At 39.1% G+C, this 26,048-nt stretch overlaps 1 protein-coding gene and 1 pseudogene across 1 annotated transcript in view; one reads left to right on the top strand and one right to left on the bottom strand.

The window, feature by feature from the left end:
- Positions 1-26,048, top strand: part of SYNPR (synaptoporin) — a 282,952-nt gene that overhangs the window by 182,070 nt on the left and 74,834 nt on the right. The window lies entirely within an intron of this gene.
- Positions 1,823-1,935, bottom strand: LOC133046341 (U2 spliceosomal RNA; annotated as a pseudogene).

The following is a 26,048-nucleotide window of genomic DNA, read 5'->3' as shown; positions in this document are numbered from 1 at the left end:
GTGACAATATAGAGCCTTGATGTACTCCTTTGCCGATTTGGAACCAGTCTGTATGTACCTTCCCCAAAATATGCTGTTTTCTTGATGTAATTCAGGTGGATTGCTGTTTCTTTCCAATAAACTAACCTAATTGAAATGAATAACTCAACACACTGAGGACCACAAAGATAAGTCAGATAAAGTCATTCTCCTCAATGAGTTCACAGCCCAGTAAAGAAGATAGTAATATAAAGAATTGTTATATAAAGTCCAAATGGAATGCTAAGAGTGTTAAAATGTTATTCATCTGACATTTAATATTACATGTTTCTTATAAGCAAGCAAAACATTCAGTACAAATTGTCTGTTGGAATCTGCATCAAGTAATATAACCTGTAAATAATGATTTATATTAGGAAATTTATGGCATTATATAAAGTGGAAGTTTCTTATATTTTGATCATGGATTTTCTCAAATATACGTCCCACCTGGGACTATTATTTACTTAATGTTTTCATGTAATTAAATTCACTTTTGAAACTGAAATACATACTGTCACATCATCCGAAGCTACTATGCAGTTCTGGGTGAATCAGTCTCTTTTTCCTTCAGCAGTAAAATGAATGTATTCCTTCCCTGCCCATCTTACAAAGTGATTATATAGATCATATAAGCCAGAGTATGTTGAAATGCTTTGTGAAGGACAAATACCTAATGAATTGCAGTGCTTATTGAGAATGTAGTTGTGTACTATAATGATTATACCTGTGGGTTCTTAATGTAAGTGCCACTTGGGCAGTGGTGGCATTTAAAAACCAAAAAGTATCTTTTCTTCTCTAAGCTGTGCTCCAGAATTTTCCAACCCTTTATATCTGTTTTCACTTATTATCAGGACCACACAATTTGGACTGTGCTCAAAATAATTTCCAATTATTTCCAGCAAGCAGGCCTTGTCTTCCCAAGTGTATAAGGGAACCCCCAGAGAAGGCACCTTTTTTATCAAATGAGTTCATTGTAAACAGACTATACATTATAGTATATAGCATGGCATAAACAAAGAGTTAGTACCGCGTCTTGACTACAGTCTTTGAAGCTCTGAGTCTATTTCCTAACTTGTAAAATGGAAATAATACCTATTTTATAAAGGTTTTGTGAATTTTAATGACGTAATGACAGTTAATTGCTTAATATAGTGCCTGAGCCATAGCAAGCTCTAAATAAATAATCAGTCACTATTATCTTTACTGCATGAAAGATGAGAACTGCTATTCACATTGGTGACACCTATATTAGGAGTTTGTGGTTCCAAGTATCATAGTACCTACCTTGTAGGGTTATAGAAATAAATCAAGAGTTCTCACATATAAACAATGCGTGGCACATATAAGTTGCTTAATAAATGTGAACCTTTGCTGTCCTCATCAGCTTCTGTTATCTCAGTGTTTATTACAGTACCTCTTATTTTGGATAAAACAGAATATGATGACAGGATTCTTAGTTGTAGAAAATTCAGTGTTAAATCAGAATTGATTGTTGATGTTGTCATCTCTATTCCTTTGTTCAAAAAATACTATAGGAGTTTAACATAGCCTTAGAAAATAATAGATGTTCAAAAGATACTATGTGATAAACAGGAAAGATGAACATCATCTCATTGATTTGAATACCTGAAACTTTTTACTAATAAAATCTTAGACCTGTGCTATTATACACTAACTGCTTGTGGCCACAAACCCTTGAAATGTGGCTAGTCTGAATGAAAATATGCTGTAAAGTATGAAATGCATACTAGATGTCAAAGGCTTAGTATGAAAAAATAGTTAAAATTTCATAATGTTTTATATTGATTAGACATTGACATAGTAATATTTGGGGTATATTGGTTTAAATAGATTATTTTAAACTGATAAGAACAGATACTACACTTGATCTTAGCCAAAAGGCCGAGAAACTTTACTTGTCTCTTTACTTTTATAAGGAGGCTATTGGGAAATTTTAAATTAAACCTGTGGCTCCTATTGTTGTTTGCTTTATATTTCTATTGGATAGCACTAATCTAAGCCACTTCATAGTTCAAATGTTGACAAAATATCATGGCTCATCTTATAGTAGCAATGTTTTTTCAGAATTTCAATGTAAATTATTTTTGTACTATTAATATTTTTGTACTAATAGTTTTTATCTGTCGAAGTCACTTTCTAAACATTGTTTTGTAGCAGGCCATGATTTTAAGTGGGTAGAGTTGATCATCTAGTTCTGTTACTTGCTTAGATCTTATTCTAGAGTATTTAAAATATATTATTTTGTGACATCCCCTGGAGGAGAGCATGGCTACCTACTCATTATTCTTGCCTGGAGAATCCCATGGCCAGAGGAACCTGGCAGGCTACAATAGGGTTGCAAAGAATCAGACACAAATGAAGCGACTTAGCACACACACATTTTGTGACATAAAATTCAAAGCAGTCATTTCCACTGAATGAAAGATCCAAAAAAGTGACAATTTACCTTAAAACTAACAAAATAACAGACACAAAAGTGACTAATGTTATAATTATATAAATAATCTCGAAGGGGTCTCAGTGGCTGAAATTAGATGATGAGTCTGAAGACAGTGGTGGGTTGTTCAGATATCGATAGTATTTTGATTAATTTATAATAGGAAAATATTGCTTTCAGTAGTTCCATTATGGGCTTCCCAGGTGGCTCAGTGGTAAAGAACTTTCTGGTCAAGCGGGAGATGCAGATTCGGTCCTTGGGTTGGGAAGATCCCTTGGAGAAGGAAATGGCAACCCATTCCAGTATTCTTGCCTGGGAAATCCCATGAACAGAGGAGCCTGGCGGGCTACAGTCCATAGGATCACAAAAGAGTCGGACACGACTTAGCAACTAAACAAGTTCCATTATGCCCAGCAGTACTGTAGATTATAAACAATTACCATGTCCTACACAATATACCATATTAATTCGCGAATACAGTGGGTTTTTACTGAAAATAATCTTGTATAACATGCAGATCCCAAAGTTCTATCAAGTATACAGTACACATGTGACAGGGAGACCTTTTAATAAGTTAATTTAGTTCACTTTTAAAATGAAAATGTTTTATAAAGTAATATGTTGATGATATTTAAAATCTCATATGAATCTACCAACTGTAGGTCTGGGTATTTGAGCTATAGGAAGGGTTCTTTTTTCTTTTTTCCATTTATTTTTATTAGTTGGAGGCTAATTACTTTACAATATTGTAGTGGTTTTTGCCATACATTGACATGAATCAGCCATGGATTTACATGTGTTCCCCATCCCTATCCCCCCTCCCGCCTCCCTCTCCATCCCATCCCTCTGGGTCTTCCCAGTGCACCAGCCCTGAGCACTTGTCTCATGCATCCAACCTGGGCTGGTGATGTGTTTCACCCTTGATAGTGTACTTGTTTCAGTGCTGTTCTCTCAGAACATCCCACCCTCGCAACATCCCACCCTCGCTGAGAAGGGTTCTAAAATGAATAGCCCTTGTCAGTGAAGAGCAGAGAGAAACTGTGTTGCTTTATGGAGATCTTCTTAACAACATTCTAGACAGGCATTGCCTTTCTTTGGGATTGGAATGAAAACTGACCTTTTCCAGTCCTTTTTTGTGGGTTAACACTTCCAAATATATGTTATCCATCTATTAGTCAATGTGTTATATTGAACACTAACTCTGCTGGCCTGACTTAGTGATGATGCTGAAAGTGATTGAAGAAGATCGAAAGATGAAGTGTCTAATATGAATAAAGTGTCAATCAAATGCAAATGGAGGGGGAAGACTATCAAGACATCAAGGATGTCTCCTGTGATTTTATCTTGGGTGGCCACGTTTATAAATTAGAGGTGTATCTTAATCATGCTGCATTTTCCTGATTGTAAATAGATAGTTCACGAGTGTATGGTCAGACAAAATTTACTAATTAATGGAGGTCCCAGTCTTTTACCCCAGCACCTCATCCATGAAAAAGCACTAGACTTTACCACCTTTGTCCTCCTTTCCCCTACCCTCTGAAGAGAGAAAGTACAGAAACAGAATTGTGACCAATATAGATGAACTTGAGCTCTTCTGAGCAGTCAAATAAATGTCTCCCAAGAATAAGAGCACACTGGAATTTGTATCAGGAGTTGCTGTTGTAGAACCCACTTATTATTTAAATTATTCACATCAATGATTGTAAGTCTAAGTAAGCTATACTCTGTTATATATGACAGTTCATGAACACTGGGCTAAGAGAACCTCAGCTTCATAGATAATGAGCCTGTTTCAAGGAGGCTGTAAACTCAAATACCAGCAGTTCTAGGCAAGTCCCATCAGTGATGGAGTGGACAGGGCATGAAGACATCACAGTGCAAAAGAAATGGAGAAATAGCTGCTGCCACTCAGGTCTAAGAAGAACCTCAGGTCTAAGAAATGATGGGATCCTCACTGACAGATGCTAAAAACAGGGCAGGGAGGTTCGAGGAGAAACTGAATATATGCATAATTTTAAATATCTCTCCTAAGAGATTTATAAATTACAAAGGGCAAAATAATAAACTTTACAGTGGAGAAACCCAGTAGACACCACCTTAACCAAGGTTAACATCACCAGAAATATGATAGCATGGACCCCGTGGTGAGATCACGAAATTGCTTCTGTGGCCCTTTTTGATGCAAATGCATAGCTTCAATCTAATCATGAGAAAAAAGGAGGCAAACTCAAAATGAGACATCCTGTGAAATAATTGACTAGTAATTATCAGAAGTGCCACAGTCATAAGACCGGGAAGAACGAGGAGCTGTCATCAGTTGAAGAAGACTAAAGAGGCATAATAACGAAATGCAGTGTGGGATCCTCTGCTCCAGAACAGAAGAAGGATATTAAGAGAAAAATGGTTGAAATTTGAATAATCTCTGCAGGTGAGTTAAAAATATGAGATATTAACATTAGGAGAAAGTGAGGGAAAGATATACGTGAACACTCTATGCTGTTTTTTTTTTTTTTTGCAAATTTTCTGTCAGTCTAAAATTAGTTTAAAAGAAATAAGTAGAGCAGAAAAACAAAGAAAAAGAAATGGTGAGATTCAGAAACCCCAACACAGCACTGACCTGTAGAAATACAGTGGGAGACATGAATATGAGTTACACATGTCATTTTAAATTTTCCAGTAGCAAAGTAAGAAAAGATTGGTGAGATTAATTTTAGCAAATTAACCCACTATGTCAAAAATATTATTTCAACATGTAATCAGTTTGGAAAACTATTGAGATCTTTTATATTCTTTCCTGTTTTAAGTCTTCAAGATCCAGTCTCAGTTGAGACTAGCCACTTTGCCAGTTCTCAATTGCCTCATGTGGCTAACGGCTACCATATTGTACAGCACATTTACCACCATCAGGACCCAGTCTGTTTGCATCTTTTATTATATTTCTGCTTCTTTCTATGAGGGTTTTGCTCTTTCCTACTATAGACTCCTCTTCCTTCCCTCACTTTACGAGCACGTATCTGTTCCAGGCATTGTTCTATGCACAAAACTGACAAAAATTTTCAACTTTTTGGAGCTTCCATTCTTGAGGAAATGATTGATTTAAACAGTAGCTATGGTATATTAGTAAATTATACAGTAATTAGAAAATAGTAAGTGCTATGGAGTGGGAGTGTTGAGGGCATGGAGCTGGTTAAAGGGCCTCCGGTATGGTGAGGGTAGGAAAAGCTAAGAGTCAGGATCTAAACCAAACCCTGATCACCTATGGCTTCATTCTGGTATTTTCCGTTGTTTAGATTCAACAGACAGTTTTGAATGGAGGGATTAATGGAAAAGTTTTAAAAAAAAAAGTGTTCTACTTTGACTAATTTAGGACTTAATAAGGTCAAATCCAGCTTAGTCATAAAGGGCAACACCAGACTGCTATTTTCAATGTCTGGTTTAAAGAAGTTGATAATGTCCCAAACGGCCAGCCCTCCAACTAAACAAAGCAGAAATATGCAGGAGCTACCCTGTAAGGACTAGGATATCTCAGAATAAAAGAGGGGTTTGAAATTATGGGCTTCCCTTATAGCTCAGTTGGTAAAGAATCTGCCTGCAATGCAGGAGACCCTGGTTTGATTCCTGGGTTGGAAAGATCCACTGGAGGAGGGATAGGCTACCCACTCCAGTATTCTTGGGCTTCCCTTGTGGTTCAGCTGGTAAAGAATCTGGCAGCAATGCAGGAGACCTGTGTTCAGTCCCTAGGTAGGGAAGATCCCCTGGAGAAGGGAAAGGCTACCCACTCCAGCTTTCTGACCTGGAGAATTCCATGGACTATATATAGTCCATGGATTCGCAGAGTCAGACATGACTGAGAGACTTTCACTTTTTGAAATTATGTAGCCCACTGCAATTTCTTGACATGAGTCCGGAAAGGTTTGATCAATAGTTTGATTCTTTCTTGCCCTGAAATTTGAATACTTATAGCCTGGTGAATTTAACATATTCAGAACATTTATTTCTTATCTCTAGAGGATTGTGAATTTTGTTTACTCTCCTTGTGAGGTTCACTGTTTGTTTGTTTGTTTTTTTTTAACTTTTGGTCTGTGAGAGTTACTCATTGAAATACCTCCCAATTGCAGTTGTTTCTGTTCTGGGATATGAGAAAAGAGTGGCTGCAAGAAATATGTGTTAGGAATCCTTCACCCCCTGCTTTTCCAAGTCTGAGATACCTAAAGAAGTAAAAAGGCAGGAGTTGCAACAGAAAGAAAAAGATTGTATTGTGCATATGTTTGTCCTGCATCTGATTATGTGAGGAGCTTGTTGGAATATAGAATTTTGGACCTAACCCCAAATCTCTAGATTCCAGAGCTTTGGAAGATGGACCCTGAGAATCTGGGTGGTTCATAAGGTTCCTGAGTAATTCTTATGCCGACTGGATTTTGAGAACCTTGGGTCCTGGTGTCAGAAAGGTCCAGATTTTAATGCCAGTGCCTCTGCTCATTGGCTGGGATTTTCAGAGGGTTTGTTCTAAAGGATACTGAAATGCCTCCTGCGTGTTGGGTTCTCAGTCCATCAGGCTGTGTAACAAGAAGACCAGGGGATTTGGATCCAGCATACTAACCCCTGCTGTGCTGGGTCCAGCAGGAAAACTCTTCAGAGCTCTTAATTGTGATATTTTAATAAATGATTTTCTTCATGTTGTTTAATGCAACTGGCATCAAGGCTGCTTTTATCGCTTTGTTTTGCTAAGGGGAATGCAGGCATTTGTTTCTGCTTCTTTTCTTTTCACTTAATGTACTATATTGCACATATTTATAGTCTGAGGAGGCAAGAAAGAGAACTAGTGCAGACTTGTGCTTTCAAGGCCTGCCATGCGGACCTGGGCAGGGACATGTCAGAACTCCAAAAACGAGCCAGCGGGTTCTTTGTTTGCACTCTGAACATAGATAGCCCTTTTACATCTGTGGTTCCCATCTAAATAGCTCTTCTTAAAGGATAAAGCATGTTATCAGGGCCTAAGAAGTAACTTGTAATTATGAGCTCTCATATGGACTCAGGTACTGTTTAAAAGCACCAAATGAAAGAGAAACTTAGAAGGTTTGTGCTCTTTAACTAGACCTTCGAGCCCTGGATAAACTTACTTTTTATGTTACAGTCTCTTGTTTTTACTTCATTTTTTAAATTACAAAAGTAATAGCTGCCCACTGTATAATATTCAAATAATACAGATATACTAAGGGAAAAAATGAGAGCTATCACACACCAGTCAATCCGGTTCTATCCTGTGCTGTTCTTTCCAGACTGTGCTAGACATATGCAAATATCTGAGATCTTTAGATTGCACAGGAGACCAGCCCAATTCAAAAAAAAAAAAAAAAGAAAGAAAAATAGGAGGAATCTCTTGGCCTATATAATCATACTTACCTGAGTTGTGCTAGCCTCAGGAATGGCTGGATCCAGGGTCTCCAGCAGGGCAGTCTTTGTTTCTCTCATCTCTTGCTCAGCTTGTCCTCTTTCTGTGTGTCTGTCCCCTCAGTCGCCTTTCCCCATGTGTTGGGAAGGATAACTATCAGCAGACCTGGATTTGCTCCAGATTCAAGACAAAATAATGTCCTATCTCCCTTCAAAAATGTGTAAGTCCTAATCCTCAGAACCTGTCAATGTGTTGTCTGACATAGCAAAGAAGAATTAAAATTGCAAATGGTATTAAAGTTGTTCATCAGCTGACCTATTGGCTTCCCTGGTCTCTCGGAGGGTAAAGAGTCTGCCTGCAATGAGGGAGACCTGGGTTTGATCCCTGGGTTGGGAAGATACCCTGGAGAAGGAAATGGCAACCCACTCCAGTATTCTTGCCTGGAGAATCCCATGGACAGAGGAGCCTGGTAGACCACAGTCCACGGGGTCGCAAAGAGTCAGACACGACTGAGTGACTTCACTCACTCACTCATCAGCTGAACTTAAAATAGGAATATTATCCTGCATTATTAAGGTGGACCCAAAGTAATCACAAGGGTCCTTAAAAATGAAAGAGGGGTTAAGAAGAGTTAGAGTCAGAGGAGATGTGACCATGAAACTGAGATCAGACAGAGAAAAAAATGTGATAAACCTCACCCAAACATCTATTGCTGGATTTGAAAATGGAAAAATGGGACCGTGAACCAAACAAGTGGATGCCTCTGGAAGCTGGAAAAAGCAAGGAAATGGATTCCCCTCATTCACCCCAGAATCTCCAGAAGGGAACACAGCCATGTTGATACGATGAGACTTTTGTCATATTTCTGATCTACATAATAAGATAATAAATCTGTGTTCTTTTAAGCCGCCAAGTATTTGGTGATTGGTTCTAGTAGCCATAGAAACCTAATATAGGGCCCAAAATCAAGATTTTGTTTCTCCTTAAAATCAAAATTGTTAAAAATCCGTGGAAGGCTTCTGACTAGCCTAGCTTGGTTTTCAGGCAACCTGCATCCCTGTCACAATGGTCAGCAGAACAGGATACTGTGATTGTCTAGATCTGATTACTCTTTATGGCAGGGAAAAGGGATCGACTCAGAGCTGCATAACTGGCATGGGAACAGAGAAATTCCCCGAAAGGAAGCTTGTGTGGGTTTATTGTTTATAGCTTGTTTTTCAGAATGGATTTGTGAGATGTATTTTGTTCTATAATTTTCTTAATTCTCTTTACAACATATTTGGGAGATATTTCCATTTCAATTTATTTAAATCCTACTTTGTTGTCTTTAGTAGCTGCCTGTTATTCCATTGGGTAGATGAGCCAAACTGATTTAGCCTAGTTTCCTATTGATGGACATTTAAGATGTTTCTAATCTTTGCTTCCAAAGAAGACTGAATGTACTGTCCTTCAGTGTATCTCTGTACATGTTATAGGACTTACTTGGGTTTTTTTCCCTCAGCATTGGTAATGTGAGAGTGTGATGAAGAATAGAACAAGGATGGGTGTAGAGGGTAGAATAGTGTCCCCCCGACACACACAAAATGTGTGCAAGCCTGAATCCTCAGTGTTTGTGAATGTGAACTTATTTGGAAGTAGTCTTTGCAGATGTAATTAAGCATCTTGAGATGAGATCATTCTAGATTTAGGGTGGACCCTAAATCCTGTGATGAGTATCCTTATCAAGTACAGAAAAGGAGAACACACAGAGACCATGGAGAAGGACATGTGAAGACAGAGGCAGAAATTGGAATGATGCCTCTACAAGCCAAGGGATGCTAAGAACTGCCAGCAGCCACCAGAAGCTGGGGGAGAGGCAGCACTCCTGTCACAGAGCCTCTAGAAGGAACCAGTCCTGCTGACACCTGACTTCTGCTTTCTGACCCTTCAAATTGTGACAGAGTGAATATCTGTGGTTTTAACCCACCCAGTTAGTGGTAATTTGTTATGGAAGCCTTAGGAAACTAAGGCATAGGTTGTGAAGGCAACTGGTTCTCCTGCCCTCCTTTGTTTGGCTTGTGGGTAGCTGTCAATGGCCTGGGAAGACAGAGGAATGACAGGTCAGATCCCAAAAGCCATAAAGCACACAGGGATTATTTCGATGTCTATTTCTTGTGAATGTGCTTTGTGATTTTTAATCTTCCAATGCCATTTTGTTTAAATTATGAAATTAGTTTACACTTCAGAGTCAGCTTCCAATGAATGTATCGAAGAGAGACAGACCCAGTGTGGAATGAGTAGCAAAGAAAAGTAAAGGCTTAGGCAGAATCCTCTCAGGTGATCTATAGCAGCATAGATTTTTAGTAGTTTTGCATAAGGGGAATGAGTAAATAGATAGAAGGAAGGGAAGAAGAAAAGAAGGGAGGAGAAAAAGACAGAGAAAGCAGACCCCGTGATGAGGACTAGTTGAGACCTTTGAATGCCCCACTTATGCTAAAGTTAAGCCCTTTATATTTAATTTACAAACATGGCTAAAAATGCTCATAATGTGCTTGTTGTCCACTCTGGTGACACAAGCTGGCCATGCCTCCACTCTCACTACCCCCACTATTTCAAATCAGATATTGAAATGTAATGAGCAATATCCCAGGCAAAGAGCTAGGAATCTGATTCTTTTTGATCAGTAAAGCACTAAAGCCAAAACAAAAAAAAGAGAAAAAGTCAATAAGGCATACAGGTGTAATCACAGTACACAGGTGTGTTTATTGCACTGAACCAATATGGGAATTACTGCTGGGCAAGGAAGCTCCTGCTTGGTAATTGTCAGCTGTATTTTAAACTGCAGTCTTAAATGTTTCAGGGGAAAAGAAAGAAAGGGCAGATGTTGATATGCCTGTCTGGGGGCTGTATGTTTCACTGCCTGTCCTTAATCCTGCTGAAGGTGACAGAGTAAGTCATGGAAAACGGAACAACTCTAAGAAATCTGTCTATGGTACCTGCCAGACCGGACATAATGCCTGTCTTTGACTTGGCCTTTCAGCACATACATGGCCTTGGCTCCTGGCACTGCCTCTTCTGACTTTTCCTCCCCTCATCAAGGCCCATTGCAAATTCTACCTGCCGCCTCCCCCCACCTCCCGGGATATATCTTCAAGGGAACAGATCATAAATCTTATTAAATTGTAATAACTGATATTTACTATATGATAAGGCCACTAGGGACCAGTAATTGAATGAAGATGTAAACCAGTGTTAGTAAGAATCAGACCAACCAAGAATTGCAGCATCCCAAATAAGCATTCTTCTATTTTAGCATTTCCTTGAGCTTCTGATGAATAACTTTCTGCTCTTAGGATGCCTGAGACGTGCTCTTTTTATAGCCTCTGATGTGCTTGTTTTCTCAGTGCATTTAAATTGGGTCACAGGGCAGGAACTGACAGTGGTCTAAAGCTTCCTCCAAGAACGTGCATCTGTGATTGTGTTTATAATGTTTTCCCTGGTACAGAGATAAATGTCAGCAGGGATTCTGATTAGCAGGCCCAATATCTAATGCATTTGGAATTATGTGAGTCCCAGGGTCACAGGGATCATTCTGCATTCAAATATATAGGAAGCATAATTAAATAGATTAATAATGTAAGGTTCTAGAAACAATGTAGTGGTATTGAATTTTCCTGCAGCTCTCTACTAGTTTCATCATTCTTTTCCTCCTCCCTTCTCTATTTTTTCAATTTATGATTTTTGCTTTCAGCCCTCAAAACCTCTATGAGCTTCTGATATCTCAGACTCTGCATTGAACTTCTCATTTGGCCCCTCTTGTTACTGCCCCCTCTGTTAATTTCTTCTCCTCAGTATCCAAAGGCCCCCTCGTGCTTCTTAGATTAAATCCTCCACTGTTGTCATTGTCCTCTATACTTTGCTTAATTAGATAATATCTGAGACAGCTTTGAAGATGCGAGGTGCTGTCCCAGTACTAAGTGGGATGGTTCTAATTATTCTCTTGAAGCCTCACATCACCATAATCAGCTTCTTCTCTCCCATTCTTTTCTCTCTCTTAATCATCCGGATATGAATAATGAATGCAATCTTTCTTTAAATGGAAGAATGGAAATATAGCTGAGCTCTTTTTCCCAGGTTTCCTGTTAGCAGAAATTGAGGTATATCCAAGTGCTTCTGGCCTGGGAAAAGAAACAGGGAAAGTTGAGACACTAGAATGTTAACTGTGAATGATCACAGTCTTAAAGATTTTTTAAATGACTTCAGTTTTTATTAGCAAGCCAACAAAAAATTGCTGCAGAGGATTTGGATAATTCAGATATATCCATGTGCTTTTGGCCTGGGAAAGAAATCAGGGAAGGTTGAGACACTATAATGTGTATCGTGGAAGATCATGGTATTAGAGATTTTTTAAATGACTTCTGTTTTTATTACCAAACCAACACAAAAAAATTGTTGCAGAGAATTTGGATAATTCAGAGAATTGCATAGTTTGGATAATTCGGAATTTGGATAATTGTTGCACACAGATGAAAAGACATATGACATGTGTTCTCATATTCCAAATTTTGTTTGAAAATATATCCATATTAATCTCTTTTCACACACGAAATAAATTCAACCTGAGCATAATGTTTTCTAACGTATGCTTATGTTTAATGCACTGTGAACATTTAAATTGTATTTTCTTCACATCGTCATGACTGTAGGACCCCCTCTTACACACGTGGACCATATAGCTTGCTTAACCAGTTCCCACAGGTGAACAATTAGTTGGTTTCCAATCAACAACTAGTCCAATAATTAATTGGACTAAAGTAAAGAGTGCTGCTATCAACATCCTTTACACATTGCCAGCATAGTTTTGTTATTTTTTAATAATTATTTATTCAACAGATATTTCTAAAGTTGAATTTGCTGCTCAAAGGATATGACAGTTTAGTTTAGCACTGGATATTTAGAAAGACACCAAGAAGATGGTACTAACTCATGCTGCCCATCTTGGATGGGTTAGAAAAAGACATCCCATTTCAAAGCATCTCTTTCCTGGGCTCCCTAGGTGGCATTAGTGGTAAAGAATCCACCTGCCAGTGCAGGAGACACGGGTTCGATCCCTGGGTTGGGAAAATTCCCTGGAGCAGGCAATGGCAACCCATTCCAGTATTCTTGCCTGAAAAATCCCATGGACAGGGGAGTCTGGTTTTCTACAGTCCAATAGGGTCACAAAGAGTTGGACAATACTGAGTGACTGAGCATGCACACACAGTCAGAGTATTTCTTTCCTGTCTTTCCTTAGCTTGGACAGCTAACACTGGATTGGTCTTTCTGGATGGACATGCTTGGAAATGTCAGTTGGATTCTTAGGGAGATTCTAAAGAATGATCCAGGGCTCCTTGCATCATTCATCAGCAAGGTCCTGTATCCCTGGGAAGTCAATTGTATCAGAGGCACATTCATGTTTAAAGAAATGCCCACTGGAGGCAGTGACTCTGGCTCTTTGACAAGTTAGAAGAGAAATTCTGAAGAAGGAAGAAAGAATGTTAATGCTTAGTGACCACCTATACAGTGCTGACTTTGTTTGCTCTTGACTATCTTTTAAGGTAGTGAAGTTTCACTTTCATTTTATAGCTGAGCTAGATTCAAATCCAGCTCTACCTGATGCCAAAGAACATGGTCTTTCCTCCCCTCTGTAACTCACTTTTGTAGTTTAACTGCTCAGAGCACAGTTCCAAAAGCCATGAAGAGTCTGCCTCTCACTTAGCTCTATTTATCGTCTGTCAATTTTTTCTTTTTCGTTAAATATCAGTTTGGCACATATTTGGCTTTCCTGGTGTTAGAAAGCAACATTTCTCTTGTTTTATATTTAGGTCATGTTTTCATTAGAATCCTTGATATGTTAGAGTACTCTTTTTCTCTTTGCCCAAAAATGTAATATATATTCATGAAGGCTTTGTATAGTGTTATACATGGGATGTCATTTAACCTGCCTGGCAAAGTCTGTGTATAAAAGCAGGACCTACTTCTTGGAGGATATTAACATCCTGAGTCAAAGGGAACATAAACTGTGAGCTTTAGAGTCATCTTTCTATCTATGTATTGACTGAATGCTTAAGGAAAATTCTGACATCTCTAGCTGCAGATGTTTTGTAAACCAAACAGTGAATTAAACAAGCTTGTTTCCATAAGCTGAGGACTCTAGCAAAGATGAGGTCTATATAGCATGGGGTTATCAGCACAGATTGGCAGCTTTGGGACTGATCTTACCACTAAGTCTCAGTTTCCTTTGCTATATTATGGAGGATAATAAGATTTACTTGGAGAATCACCCTAAAGGTTAAATGAGTTAATGTACTTTCAAGTACTTAGTAGGGTGCTTGGTACCTGGTTTCAATCTACATGGATCATCATAAAGGAAAAGATATTTTAAGAAGCAGAAAAAAATCATACACTAATTGAATTTTTACTGGAAAAGAATTAAAGGGATGTAAAAATGGACTCTCTTTATGTAGAGGTCAAGATATACCATCCCCCTTTTCTTTATTATAAAAAGTGCTATGAAGAGCTCAGAATTACTTCATAAATGTAATTTATTTAATTATGGGAGAAATTCTTTACTTCTTTTGGAACCGTTTTCCCTCCACCCCCTCCCCAATTTGAGAATGTGATGAAAGTGTGAATTCTCCTTGGAAACATGCACATTCACGTCACATTTTTAAACTTCAGGGGCACCCATCTATTCTAGGTTAAAACTGCCCCCAAAACATAGAAGTTATAGGACGCATTTTCATTTATCTGAACAGGGTCAGGAGAAAGAGGTCTCTAGTTGGGAGTACTCAACCCCAAAGTCAGAGATTCTAATCATTGCTGTGTGCTGGATATATTCTGTGCCCTTGAACACTCATAATGTAGAAAAGAAGACATCAGGGAATGAATTCGTGCAGTGCAATGTGGCAAGGGTGACAGTAAAGTGTATACTGAAAAGAATGATTTCATGGTGCAGATTGGGGAGGGAAGGGCTGAAAACAGTATGAGAACAGTGTTTCCTGAGGCTGATTTCACAGATGCAGCAGTGGCTCAGGGTCTTTCAGAATCTTGGGAAATTTTATGGACCATGTGGCATATATTTCATCAAAATCAAAGTCCCAGATCACAAGTAACTCAAAGAATCCCCCCGTGTCCTCTCCCATTAAGAGTGATTCCCTTCTCTGGACCATAGTACCTGCTCTCTGCTGGGCTCTCTAAGCCTCTGTCTCCACATGGTTACCCAATTTGCTCTTTTCAGTCTCTGCTTATCTATTACCTCCTCAGAGAGGCCCTCCCTGACCTCTTTATCTACATAGTACCCTGATTCCTCTCCATCTCTTTGCCCTGCTTCATTTGTTTCATAGCTTTTCAGTTCAGTTCAGTTCAGTCGCTCAGTCGTGTCTAACTCCTTGTGACCCTGTGGACTGTAGCACACCAGGCCTCCCTGTACATCATCAACTCCCAGAATTTTCTCAAACTCATGTCCATTGAGTCAGTGATACCATCCAACCATCTCATCCTTTGTCATCCCCTTCTCCTCCTGCCTTCAATCTTTCCCAGCATCAGGGTCTTTTCCGATGAGTCAATTCTTCTCATCAGGTGGCCAAAGTATTAGAGTTTCAGCTTTAGCATCAGTCCTTCCAATGAATATTCAGGACTAATCTCCTTTAGGATGAACTGGTGGGACCTTCTTGCAGCCCAAGGGACTCTCAAGAGTCTTCTCCAACACCACAGTTCAAAAGCATCAATTCTTCAGCACTCAGCTGTCTTTATAGTCCAACTGTCACATCCATACATGACTACTGAAAAAACCATAGCTTTGACTAGACGGACCTTTGTTGGCAAAGTAATGTCTCTGCATTTTAATTTGATATCTAGTTTGGTCATAACTTTTCTTCCTAGTTTTTAGTATGGTATATTTACTGTTCAGCAGTTCATTTTCCATTTCCCTAATAGAGTGTGAGCTCCTAGAGGTGGGACTATGTCTATCTTGCTGATTGTCGTGTCCCATCTGCTAGTCCAGTGCCTGACAGAGAGTGGATGCTCAATAAATATTTATCAAATAATAAATTTAATAAGGTTTTATTCTCACTGTATTCATAGGTATGTTTATCTTGTATTAAGGGCAAGTAATACCAGACTTCTTTTTTTATTTATTTTTTATTGAAGGATAATTGCTTTACAGAATTTTGCTGTTTTCTGTCAAACCTCAACATGAATCAGCCATAGGTATACATGTATCCCCTTTCTTTTGAACCTCCCTCCCATCTCCCTCCCCATCCCACCCCTCTAGGTTGATACAGAGCCCCTGTTTGAGTTTCCTGACCCATACAGCAAATTCCCGTTGGCTATCTATTTTACATATGGTAATGTAAGTTTCCATGTTCCTCTTTCCATACATCTCACCTTCTCCTCCCCCTCCCCATGTTCATAAGTCTATTCTCTATGTCTGTTTCTCCATTCTTGCCTTGTAAATAAATTCTTCAGTGCCATTTTTCTAGATTCTGCGTATATGGATTAGAATACAGTATTTATCTTTCTCTTTCTGACTCACTTCACTCTGTGTAATAGATTCTAGGTTCATCCACCTCATTAAAGCTGACTCAAATGCATTCCTTTTTATGGCTGAGTAATATTCCATTGTGTATATGTACCACAACTTCTTTATCCATTCATCTGTCGGTGGACATCTAGGTTGCTTCATTGTTCTAGCTATTGTAAATAGTGCTGCAATGAGCAATGGAATACATGTGTCTCTTTCAATTTTGGTTTCCTCAGGGTATATACCTGGGAGTGGGATTGCTGGGTCATATGGTGGTTTTATTCCTAGTTTTTTAAAGATCCGCCATACTGTCTTCTGTAGTGGCTGTATCAATTTATATTCCCACCAACATTGCAAGAGCATTCCCTTTTCTCCACACCCTCTCCAGCATTTTTTGTTGTTAGACTTTTTGATAATGGCCATTCTGACTGGTGTGAGGTGATATCTCATTGTAGTTTTGATTTGCACTTCTCTAATAATGAGCAATGTTGAGCATCTTTTCATGTGTTTGTTAGCCATCTGTATACCTTCTTTGGAGAAATGTCCATTTAGGTCTTTTGCCCACTTTTTGACTGGGTTGTTTGTTTTTCTCAACAATATTGTACAACTCAATACAATATTGAGTTGTATTAGCTGCTTGTATATTTTGGAAATTAATCCTTTGTCAGTTATTTCATTTGCTATTATTTTCTCCCATTCTGAGGGTTGTCTTTTCACCTTGCTTATAGTTTCCTTTGCTGTGCAAAAGCTTTTAAGTTTAATCAGGCCCCACTTGTGTACTTTTGTTTTTAATTTCATTACTCTAGGAGGTGGGTCATAGAGGATCTTGTTTTGATTTATGTCATTGAGTATTCTGCCTATGTTTTCCTCTAAGAGTTTTATAGTTTCTGGTCTTACATTTATGTCTTTAATCCATTTTGAGTTTATCTCTATGTATGGTGTTACGAAGTGTTCTAATTTCATTCTTTTGCATGTAGCTGTCCAGTTTACCCAGCATCTTTTATTGAAGGGCTGTCTTTGCCCCATTGATTTTCTTGCCTCCTTTGTCAAAAATAAGGTACCCATAGGTGCATGGGTTTATTTCTGGGTTTTCTATCTTGTTCCATTGGTCTATATTTCTGTTTTTGTGCCAGTACATACTGTCTTGATGACTGTAGCTTTGTAGTATAATCTGAAGGCAGGAAGGTTGACTCCTCCAGCTCCATTCTTCTTTCTCAAGACTGCTTTGGCTATTCAGTGTCTTTTGTGTTTCTGTATGAATTGTGAAATTTTTTGTTCTAGTTCTGTGAAAAATACCATTGGTAATTTGATAGGGGTCACATCGAATCTGTCGATTGTATTTGGTAGTATAGTCATTTTCACAATATTTATTCTTCCTACCCAGGAACATGTAATATCTCTCCGTCTGTTTATGTCATCTTTGATTTCTTTCATCAGTGTCTTATAATTTTCTGTGTCAAATTCTTTTGTCTCCTAAGGTAGGTTTATTCCTAGATATTTAATTCTTTTTGTTGCAGTGGTGAATGGGATTGATTCCTTAATTGTTCTTTCTGATTTTTTATTGTTAGTATATAGAAATGCAAGTGATTTCTGTGTATTGATTTTGTATCCTGCAACTTTGCTAAATTCACTGATTAACTCTAGTGATTTTCTGATACTATCTTTAGGGTTTTCTATGTACAGTATTATGTCATCTGCAAACAGTGAGAGCTTTACTTCTTTTTTTCTGATCTGGATTCCTTTTATTTCTTTTTCTTCTCTGATTGCTGCAGCTAGGACTTCCAGAACTATGTTGAATAAAAGTTGTGAAAGTAGGCACCCTTGTCTTGTTCCTGATCTTAGGGGGAATGCTTTCAGTTTTTCACCATTGAGAATAATGTTTGCTGTAGGCTTATCATATATGGCCTCTAGTATGTTGAGCTAGGTTCCTTCTATGCCCATTTTTTGAAGAGTTTAATCATAAATGGGTGCTGAATTTTGTCAAAGGCTTTTTCTGCATCTATTGAGATTATTATATGGTTTTGTCTTTCAATTTGTTAATATGGTATATCACATTGATTGATTTGTGTATATTGAAGAATCCTTGCATTCCTGGCATAAACCCAACTTGATCATGGTATATGAGCTTTTTGATGTGTTGCTGAATTCTGTTTGCTAAAATTTTCTTGAGGATTTTTGCATGTATGTTCATCAGTGATATTGGACTGTCGTTTTCTGTTTTTGTGTGTTGTCTTGGTCTGGTTTTGGTATCAGGGTGATGGTGGTCTCATAGAATGAGTTTGGAAGTGTTCCTTCCTCTGCAGTTATTTTAAAGAGTTTTAGAAGGATAGGCATTAGCTCTTCTCTAAATGTTTGACAGAATGCTCCCGTGAAGCCATCTGGTCCTGGGCTTTTGTTTTTTGGGAGATTTTTGATAACACCTTCAGTTTCAATGCTTGTAATTGGGTTGTTCATAATGTCCATTTCTTCCTAGTTCAGTTGGGAAGATTGAACTTTTCTCAGAATCTGTCTATTTCTTCCAGGTTATCTATTTTATTGCCATATAGTTGTTCATAATAGTTTCTTATGATACTAGACTTTTAATTCAAGATAAGTGGTCTGCTTTTTAAATGAGTTGGTATCAGGAAAAGGGGAATCAATTTAAAGAAGGATATTAAGTAAATGAAATGATAAGTGGTCTACAGATGTGATCTGACTCATGAGAGTGATTCCAGTGACTCATGTTTGGGAAATACTGGTCTAGAAACAGATCAGGAAACAAGGAAAGAAGCACCAGGCCTAGAAGTAAGGGGAATATTATCTTAAATTCACATCAGCATACTGAATGATAAACTTTGCCTGCCCACAATTGTAGTCTCTCTTGCAATGTTGAGGTCCTGTTCATCTGGCATTTACTGAATATCAGCTATGAGTTCAGTGTGGTGGGGAGTAAGTGTGATGAAAAATCCAACCCCATCTTCAAAAGTGAACCTCGGAGACAGAGACATGGACACCAGAATCATAGAAATCAAAATGTGACCAATGCTATAATAAAGGTCCAAAGAAGCCACAGAAAAGTAGCATTTGTTTCTCTGAAGGTAATCAGGAAACCCTTCTCTGAAAACAAGACATTTGAACAGAGCCTTGAAGAATGGGTAAGATTTCAATCAGCAGAAATGGGGGCCAAGGCACTTCCATGGTGGTCCAGTGGTTAAGACTCTGCAGTTCCAATGCAGAGGGTGCTGGTTCAATCCTTTGTTGGAGAACTAAGATCCCATGTGCCGCGCAGTGTGGCCAAAAGATTTGTTAAAAAAGAAATAGGAGCCAAGACATTCCAGATAAAGGGGACTGCTGAAATAAAGCCAGGCAGAATAGCAGCAAATAATATGGGGATATGAGCTCAAAGGGCACTGTGAAAAATATGTCTATGGACTTCAGAGGAAACCTGGTATTAGAACTTCCACTCTACCTGCTTTCATCTCTTTTTGTATCACTGATGCCACATACTTTGTGTGAGAAGTATTTCAGGTGATTGTGTCCATGTCTTCACAGAAAGGAGCTTCATGGCTCCCCTGGTGGCGCAGTGGTAAAGAATCTTCCTGCCAATGCAGGAGACGTGGTCTGATCTCTGATCCGGGGAGATCCCACATGCCTCAGAGCAACTAAGCCTGTGGTGCACCACAACTACTGGGTACTCTGGCAGCGGCTTCTAAAGCCCACACACCCTAGAGCCCGTACTCCTCAACAAGAGAAGCCACTGCAATGAGAAGCCCGCACACCACAACTACAGAGTAGCCCCTGCTCACTACAACTACAGAAATGCCCACGCAGCAACAAAGACCCAGTACAACCAAAAATAAATAAAATAAAATTATTTTTAAAAAGAAGAAAGGAGCTTCAAGAAGGCATTGCTGCTTCCAAATAACCAACCTCAAATCCCCCCTTTTCTGAAAAGAAAATACCTAGGAAACCCCATCCTTTGTTTCCATTGTAAGCATGCAGGTAGTGATCAATCATGGCACTGGATTTGCACTAAAGGGATGCCTGTCCTTGACTAGAAACTCCAGAAAATGGGGGCCTCACTTGCCAGAACCCTGAGAAGCTCTGTGGAACAGGAGCTGCTCTCCATCAGCACCAGGAATCCAACTAAATCTATCAAGAGTCCACACCAAGCACAAAGGCTCTTAATGAAGTCCATCATCTCAAAGGGGAAAAGAATCCTTGAAAAGAGATTTCCCCTGGTAGCCAAATGCATAAGCCTCCACCTCCCTCTCCCTAGAAACCCCCTGTTGGGTAATTAATGTCTTTTGCATGGCTTTATCCTGCTACTTTGCAATACTACACCCCCCATGTGTCAAGCTCATGACCTTAGTGATCATTTTTAAAAGTTAACATAATCTAATCTGCCACTTTATCTTCCCATTGTGCTTCAGAGCTAACATCCTACTTAATTTTATCAAAGGTCTTTGTCTTGAGTTATAGCATGGAACAGAAGATTCTAGGAAGGACGTTTTGATATTAAATAATGCATAAAGAAATGAGCCACTCTTCCCAGTGGTTCAGAAGCTCATGCTGATTCCTAGCTCTTGCCACATGCTAATATCTCATTTTGAGAAAACTTGCACTTTGAAGGATAACCACAGGAGAGCAAGCTCTCTCTCTCTCTTTCTTTCTCTCTCTACCTCTCTCTCTCTCTCAATTAAAAAGCAATCCATGAAGTGAATCTCTCTCTTGATCTCTTTGTCATTAACAGCTGATCTTAAACCAGAATGCCCTTCACAGAATATTAATGGCTGTTACACAATGTTAATTTGGAGTCAAGTAAACTTTAGGGAAAACTGAGTTAAACCAAGTTGAGTAGGTATATTTACTGAGGTCATGGGATGAAGCCTTTGATAGGTGCTCTCCACCACTAATGTTCAAGAGGGCTGTGTAATTTGCAGCATTTTGCAAAATGAGCATTTCCATGGAACCCTTTTTTGATAGAGTATCTGGAGAGACACATGTTCATCCACTAAGTGTTAAGCTAGCGGAAGAAAAAGAAAGCCTATGATGAAAACAGATGCTCAGATGTCCTCCGGAAATTCCAGCTTCCTGGACAGATACCACTGTTGCCTGAAGAACTGCTGGGTAGGCCACGTAGGCATTGTGTTGAACTTGGCAGAGAGGTGGAAATATGGGAATACACCCTGCATTTTCCAATCTAGCTTCCCTCCAATCTTCTCAACCATGTGATAGGGTAATACCTTCCTCACAGAACTGCTAATAGAATTGTCAAAATGACTAATCAATCAGCTAAACAATCAGCTAAGTAGCCGATGTGAAGTATACATTCAATCAGTGTTTGGTATCCTGGTATGTCAAGGTCCTCTAGGGTCTGCTTCTCAAATATTACTATCTATGCAGTCTCACAGGAGCTTGTTAAATGCAGATTCTGATTTCGGTATGGAATAGGTGCTAAGATTCTCTGAATTTATTCTCTTAATTTGAGAACTGTATTTTGAGAAGCAAGCATCTTAGAGATGTAAAAGGAACCAAACAGAGTCTCAACTTTTAAAGAGTTATAATAACTAACTGTATAATAAATAAAGCTACCTAAATGGCAAGCAGAGTTCTGATACAAATGATGCACTTTGGAAGACACTGTTATTCTCACTCCCTTCAGAACAATGGGCGACTTTTCCCTTTGAACTGACTTTGAATGATGAGTAGACTTTGAGCAGACTTGGGGGTCACAGGTTCTGGCCGTGCCAGGAATATGGCACACTCCCAGAGGTGAGAGAGTGTATGGGGAACTTAGGAGACGCTCAGGGGGCGGTGAGGAGGAGGCAGGTATAGAGTGGACCGTAAGTTTCTTAGTCACAGGTATCAATAATACACAGTCTAGGTGAGTTCTGAGCAAATGTATGAGTTTCTCAGGGCTGCTGTAACAATCTACATGGCTTAAAACAATAGAAATGTATCATCTCACAGTACTGGAGTCTAGAAGTCTAAGATCAGACTGTCGATGGGAAATTTTTTTCAAAGTGTCTCCAGGGCCATGCTCCCTCTGAAACTTGCAGGGGAATCCATCCTGGCCTCTTCCTGACTCCTGGCAGTTTGCTGGCCATCCGTGGTGTTCCCTGGCTTATGGCTGCATAACTCAGTCTCTGCCTTAGTCATCATGTGGCATGCTGTCTGTGTCTCTGTCTTCATGTGGCCATCCTCTTTTAAGGGTACCAATCATGTTAGATCAGGGGCTCACCCTACTCCAGCATGGCCTCATTTTAATTAATTACATCTGCAGTGATCCTTTTTTCCAAATAAGGTCACAGTCTAAGGTATTGGGGGTTAAGAATTAAGCATACCTTTTATAGAGGATTCAATTCAACTCATAATAACAAATATATTTGTACTCACTGGGCCCCAGCAATCTCCTGCGCCCTGTCAGATGAAATTCAGAAGTGACTCTTTTCCACTGAGCCCTGGAAACAAAGGAAGGTCCATAGAGCTGAAGACCTCTGCCTTTTCTGTCTTCACTGCTTCCCAAGTAGGAAAAGATCTTCAGGATATCCTAGGGGTCATTGAACTAAGCTGGAAATTCAGGTCTCTGAGGCTGGGAAAAATCAGGGCAGCATTAGAATTCCACTGAAGCCTTATTTCTCTTTTCTGCCAACTTCTGCAGGAATGTTATGTCATTCCCAAGGAGCTTCTGATAGCGCACGCCCCAGAAGCACCCTCCCTAATGTGTTCACACAGCAGAGTCCAATAAAATAATGATGTTACAAAGTCTTTCTCCCTGGACTCTGTGAGAAGCAATGGCCAACCTTTTTTTTTTCCCCCACTTTGCTCTTGTCCAGTGAAAGCTTAGTGAGAACACTGTCCACAATGTGAAGTTTGTAGGTAGGTGAAAGTGGGTACAGGGCTACTTATTTTACCAAATTTAATTGTTGTCTTGAAAAAATGGGCTCTTTAAAGAAAAGAAGTGACTTTATCTCTTTCAATTATATACTTTCTGACTTTGTAGATGAATTCATTGTCACCAAGGTATACAACATTTTGTAGTCCAAATAACACAGCTTCCTAATGTCTTTGAGGTTAGCAGCGTGAAAGGGGCATTTCACATAAAACCCCCGCCAGCATGGCCATGAGCAGTAATAAGTTTTTCAAGCCTGCTCTGTCAGGTCGATTGTCCATCCCAGATTTATTCAGAGCATCCATTCTCTGTTAAAATGAAGAACGTTGGCTGCATTATGTGGACAGAAGAAAGCAATAAAAGGACATGAAAGGAATATCTGTTTTCAAGGCAGCTGAGAACAAGTTGCAGGCTTGGTGTAGCCACTGTCCCCATTTGAAGAAAATAAGCCCAAGTGGCTATGTGGAGGTGGTAGTTCATTTTAAGCCATATTTAAAGACTGCTTAGAGACACACTGGCCCCAATCCAGACTGCGGTCAGTCGTCTCTTGGTCCTACCAACTAAAATGAGGCAGACACCAGGCCCCAGACATATTAGGCACAGACCAGCAAGGTTTGACATCCTTATGTTCTCAGTCCCTGTCCTAAGCAATTTAGTACATTTCCCAAGAAGGCATAAACCTTGGAAACTGTAATATGCCATGCTAAGAGAAAATAAACGATCCTCTGCGGGCTAGGCTTAATTTTGCAAACTCCATTTCCTGGAGATAATTGGCCACTGGACACTTGCAGAAGGATTAGTCAGCTGGAAGTTTCATCTCCTCCCCTGAAATCTTCCCCAATCCTTCCAGCCTGAATTAATCTTCCCTCCGTTGTGCTCCTGTAGCCCTTGATCTCTACCTCAATTGTAACTCTTATCACAGCCTCTGTTGGCATTAGCGCTATTTCTGTGTCTTATCTCTCCTACTAGACTCTAGGCTCTCTAAGGAACAAGACTCAATCCTAGTAATTCTTGTATTTATAATATCTAGAACAGGGCAGGTATGTCCTCATTAGATATTTATTGAAAAACTGAAGGATGGATGGAAAGAGGATTTTGTGGTTTTCTCCATCATTATCAAATGTCACTTTCTCCCATCACACATGGTTTCAGTCAAATCCTTTGGAGGAAATGTCTGGAGCACTTGAGAGATTCTGAAACTTTAAAGGAATAGGAGATCGAGAATGGACTTGTGGACACAGTGGGGAAGGGGTAGAGTGGGACAGATGGAAAAAGTAGCATCAACATATATATGCTATCATGTGTAAAATGGATAGCTGCTGAGAAGTTTCTGTATAACACAGTCTGGCACTCTGTGATGTCCTAGAGGGGTGGAATGGGAGCAGGGGGAGGAGGCTCAGGAAGGAGGGGATATATGTGTAATTATGGCTGATTCACGTTGTTATACACCAGAAACCAACACAACATTGTAAAAAAAAAAAAAAAAAAAAAAGTGGGAAAAAATGGAATAAGAATTTCAAGGGAGTTTATAATGAGTCTTTTTGAAGATTAAATGAGTTAACAGAAACTGGCTGTAAGTAGCCCTACTTCTTTTGGAAGGTCCAGGAGTGCGCAGGGGCTGGAGACAGACTATGTATGCCTAGGAGTTTGGAGGTTGCAAGTAACACGATTTGCCTTTGAGCAACAGGTGAAGTAATTTATTGGAAGGTCTTAGGGAAGTTCACATAATGAAAGGAAATACTGAGGAATTGGGCTCGAGAAAATACAGGAAATGGGGCAACTCAAGACATACATACAGTTGAAACTAAGAAATGACTTAAATTTATAGTCAAATCTGTGCATTGCTATGGAAATGATTCAACTCAACCCCTCATCCCATTCTTATATAATACCACTCAAGGGCCTAGATCCAGAAAAATAATCTATTATAGTTGTCTAAGTTGGACCACACACACACACACCCTTGGCTTAGAACTGTTCCTTTTGAGGAAGAAATGCTGTCTCTCAAAGAGATGTGATTCCCCAAAAGAAACCAAGGCGCTACTAATAAGAGAAAGAAGAATAAGTGCTTGTCAACCAGAGCACAGCTAATGCCCATTAGAGTTTACCTTAGAAAATGTGCAAGTCAGAAAACCACTATAAGGGATGAAACTCCCTTAGAGCTAATGGGAAAGATGAAACACTAGAAAACTTATATTTGTTAAGTAAATTAGACTTTAAATTCCAGTGCAAGACGTTTGGACAAGTGCTTTCAAATAGTTTATTCATCATTTGTATTGCCCACATATTTCAGGAGGTTTTTTTTCCTTTAACCTATTACATTTCTTAGGACGCCTTCTTTTTTATAGAAAGATGAAAGGGCCAACCTTGAAAGAAGTCATCAAATAATGAATAAATCAGAAATTATAATTGAGGGGAGCATTAAGGTAACTGAAAGTCTGTCAATGTTTTTCCATTTTCTCATGTGGGTATGGGACCAAGTTACAGCTTGGAGGAAAGATGAGCAAGCTGATTTTATTTAGTGAAATGGAACTTTAGGAATTGCATTATTCCATTTCCAATTTCTTTAATTAACCTGTGAAAATTACATTTTGTCAACAGATACTCATAGTGTATCACCTACTAATATTCTCATGGTAAAAGTAAATAGAAAAAGCTAACATCTAAGCCTTTGAAGTACTTTTGTATATCAGACACTCTACTCAGAGCTTTACATGCATTTCTCATTTAATGTTTATAAGAACTCAGTGAAAAGAGGTAC

This window comes from Dama dama, chromosome 24, assembly GCF_033118175.1.
Source record: "Dama dama isolate Ldn47 chromosome 24, ASM3311817v1, whole genome shotgun sequence".
Classification (NCBI taxonomy): Eukaryota; Metazoa; Chordata; class Mammalia; order Artiodactyla; family Cervidae; genus Dama; species Dama dama.
Note: the sequence above shows the minus strand (reverse complement) of the source record. Positions and strands in the feature narration are given on the sequence as shown.